The sequence below is a fragment of the Lathyrus oleraceus genome, chromosome 5 (genome assembly GCF_024323335.1).
Source record: "Lathyrus oleraceus cultivar Zhongwan6 chromosome 5, CAAS_Psat_ZW6_1.0, whole genome shotgun sequence".
Classification (NCBI taxonomy): Eukaryota; Viridiplantae; Streptophyta; class Magnoliopsida; order Fabales; family Fabaceae; genus Lathyrus; species Lathyrus oleraceus.
Window position 1 is genome coordinate 165,315,040 of NC_066583.1, and position 4,166 is coordinate 165,319,205.

Here is a 4,166-nt window from a genome sequence, read left to right on the forward strand (position 1 = left end):
CTATCTGAAGTCCTAAGAGGCCTTAAGACAATGGCAATGCTTGTGTGTGTTTACATTTGTCCCAAGCAGGAAAAGTCCTTCAAGTAAGGCAATTGGTAGATCAAAGAGATATGTAGCCTATCTCCTACTATTCTGTGAGTCTTCTCCTTGCTCCCATTACATGGTTGTAGCATTGAGATCCAAGCCCAAGATCTATTGAGTCAATAATATGTGGAGAGAGTTCCTACTTTCTGAACTCCCACACCTTCTGATATTCAAATGCTCTCCCTGACCAGGGATAAGAGCAATGAGGCACACCCCTCATATCCTTTCATCTGCTTCACCTTAGCCCCTCAATGGCAAGGTTAAGAGCACCATTAACCCTATTCCAGTTGGCTTCAATGCCTAACCCTTTTGTATGAGCCTCCTTGTTTGGTTATAGTGTGTGCCGAATGCTTTCATTGATTGATCACTTGCTTCATATACACATGTTTGCTTGCATGCTTTGTGCACTCATCATCATTTATTGCTCCTTAATGCATAACCATCTCATTTGTCTTTATGACTTATCATTGTTGTTTACCCATTGAGGACAATTGTAAGACCATCCATTGGCCATTGCTCCTAGGATATGGAAGTGAGTATAAGACCATCACATTGGCCACTCATCTTATCTTTGCTTGATGCATTTGTTTGATTGTATGTGAGGATGCAATTATAAGTCCCTGTAAGTTGGCATTTGCTTTCCTATGACCATAATGTTGCATTTGTTTGTTGTGTGTGAGGATGCAATTGTAAGTCCCTGCAAGTTGGCATTTGCTTTCCTATGACCATAATGTTGCATTTGTTTGTTGTATGTGAGGATGCAATTGTAAGTCCCTGCAAGTTGGCATTTGCTTTCCTATGATCATATGTTGGATATTGGTATAAGTCCAGACAGATTGGCATCCGGTATCCAAGTTTCATTTTGTTAGGAGATTAATGTAAGTCCATTGAGTGGCCTCTGATATCCCTTTCTGTTTTAGGAGATTGGTGTAAATCCATCTAGTGGTATCCGGTATCCGCTTTTGTTTGTGAGATTGGAGTAAGACCATTGAGTGGCATCCGGTATCATTTGCTTGCTTACATTATTATTGCTCATTGCCTATTCCAAAGGACACACTTGAATCATCTCCTATATGATTTCAAGAGGTGAACCTTCTAAGAAGTTTTACAATTCATTCTTCATCCATTCATCCCCGTTATGTCTTAAACCTTTTCACACCTTTGATTTCAAACTTGACATAGATATTGTACAAACATCTTCATGCTTTCAAACTAAAAACCTGGACCCCAAGTCCTTGACTTTTTCAAACTCCATTTCATAATACTTCTTTTGAATCAATCTTAATCACACTTTGACCCTACTTTCATAATCACAATCAATTAACTTCACACATTCAATTGTTTTGGCTTTGTCCATTCCTGCTAAGTTTTCACACATTAGCTATAGGTTTCAATTATCATTGTGGTTGATGTAAACCTCACCTTATCCTTAGTGAGTCGACTATAAGACTTCCGTACTGAAAACAGGGCTAACCCCTCTAGTACGTCGAAGCTATCCTCGCATGGTGGATGTTGGTCTTGGTCGAGTTTTCTCCCATTGATAATGAAGAGCCTCAGTGCTATTGTTTAAATTTGAATCCACCAACTTTTGGAAATCTTTTAGCCGAACTACGGCGTTTTGATCCTTACCTTTGATGGAAGGTACGTAGGCAACGGGTTCATCCGTTCGAACACAAAAATAACTAACTTGTACATTCTTTTCTCATCATCCCAATCATGTTTGCACAATACTTATGTCATAACAAATAACAATCCTATGCAACAAGTGTGAAAAGGGCTCCCTAGGAGTACCTAGGACGTAGTGGGTGCCTAACACCTTCCCATTGCGTAATTTACCCCTTACCCAGACTCTCTGATCTTTTTATTAGTTTTCTACGTGTAAAACTTCTTAGGCTTTTGTTCGCTTTTTAGCCAGTCCTTTGGATAAATAAAAGTGCGGTGGCGACTCGAAATTCATTGTATGCTTTGCATATGGTTTAATCAATAAATCATATAGCGACGAATACACCGCTACAAACATCTTCTAAAATGCCTATCGGATACTTAACAGATCTATCGGCTAACTGAAGTGACATCTTAGTAGGTTGTAATTCTCCTAAGTTTAATCTCTCACAAACCGCTAGAGGCATTAAGCTCACACTAGCTCCTAAGTCTAGAAAAGCTTTTTCGATGACATGACTACCCAAAAGACAAGGAATGGATAAATTTCCAGGATCTTTATCTTTCTTGGCTAATTTATTCTCGGAAGTAGAATTGCATTCCAAGGGGTTCGAACCGTCTAGTCCATGTTTGTTGGTAAGGATGTCTTTGAGAAACTTTGCATAAGAAGGTATTTGGGTGATGGCTTCTGTGAAAGGGATTTCTACGTGAAGTTTTTCTATGACTTTAATAAATTTCTGATACTGGTTATTGATCTGGGTTTGTTTGAGTCTTTGCGGATATGGTATAGGTGGTTTATATGGCAGGGGTGGTACATAAGTTTTATCTTTAGGTTTTTCTCCTTTTTTTTGACCTTCCTGGTTTTCAGATTCCTCTGGTTCCTTTACTTCGTCCGTGGGTTTGGTATATTCCTCAGAAGTTTTGGGTTCACTCAATCTTGGGTTTGGTGGCTCATCATAAGCGTTCCCACTTCGTAGGGTAATGGAATTGGCTTGCCCTCTCGGATTTTGTTGAGGTTGTCCAGGGAACTGTCCTCCAGGTGTGGTTTGGGGGGACTTGGTTTAAAGCTACCTGAGAGGTCTGGGTTTCAAGCATCTTGGTATGAGTAACTATTTGGTCAACCTTGGTTCCTAACTGGGTAATAAGTTCATTAACGTGAATGTTTTGGTTCATGAACTCTTTGTTTTGTTGGGTTTGAGCAGTGATAAAAATTTCCATAATTTTCTCAAGGCTCGGCTTTGGTGACACAGGTTGCATAGGTTGATTCGATCTTGGGGCTTGGTAACCAGTTTGTCTCGGAGGTGCATTATTTTGAATAGGGTTATTGTTTTTATAGGAGAAGTTTGGGTGATTCCTCCATCCAGGGTTATAGGTATTCGAATATGGGTTCCCTTGGGTGTAGTTCACTTGCTCAGAGTGGGTTTCGTTTAATAGACTGCATTCTGCAGATTGGTGTCCTTTGGTTCCACATATCTCACAATCCGACGAAACTGCGGCTACAGTATTCGGGTTTATGCACATATGCTCGACCTTAAGGGCTAATGCGTCCATTTTAGCTTGCATCATGTCTATAGAGCTTAGTTCACGCACTCCTCCTTGGGCTTCCTTCTTCTCAACTGTCGCTCGTTTGACTCCCCATGATTGATGGTTTTGAGCCATATCTTCGATGATGGCACTAGCTTCAGGGTAAGATTTGTTCATCAGAGCACCGCCTGCGGCAGCGTCGATGGTCATCTTAGTGTTGTAATGAAGTCCATTATAGAAGGTTTGAATGATTAACCAATTTTCTAAGCCATGATGTGGGCATGCTCTTAACAACTCTTTTATCTCTACCAAGCTTCGAACAATGATTCTCCTTGGTTCTGGGTAAATCTAGTTATATGGTTTCAAAGAACGACGGTCTTACTCGGGGGAAAATATCTAGCAAGGAATACTCTTCTAAGGTTATCCCAAGTCGTAATTGAATTGGGTGGAAAGGAATCTAACGACGATAGGGCTTTATCTCTGAGGGAAAAAGGGAATAATCTTAAACGGATTGCCTCAGGAGAAGCTCCATTGGTTTTAAATGTGTTAGCTAATTGGAGAAAGATTTTTAAATGTTGGTTTGGGTTCTCAATAGCGAGACCTGCGAATTGTCTCTGTTGCACTAGTTGCAACAGGGATAGTTTAAGTTCAAAATTATTAGCTGGGATGGTTGGGTTTACTATACTAGAACTAGGTTCTTCGTTGGATGGTTGGGCGAAGTCCTTAAGAGGTCTTTGGTTTTGATCTTCGGCCATAGCTCTCCTAATGCTATGAAAGGATAAACGTGCGCGAGCGTAACGTTCAAGTTCCGCCAGAGGGTATACTAAACTTAAACTTCTGGTGCTGCGAGTTCTTCGCATTGACCGGCGGGTAATAGCCTAAGTCTAAACGATATAACA

The 4,166-nt window shown here is 40.5% G+C and overlaps 1 non-coding gene across 1 annotated transcript; it reads left to right on the forward strand.

Moving 5' to 3' along the window:
* Nucleotides 1-3,532: 3,532 nt before the first annotated feature.
* On the forward strand, nt 3,533-3,638 carry LOC127089523 (small nucleolar RNA R71). Its single transcript, XR_007791106.1, has one exon. It is a non-coding gene; the product is annotated as a small nucleolar RNA R71 (small nucleolar RNA).
* Nucleotides 3,639-4,166: the final 528 nt, after the last annotated feature.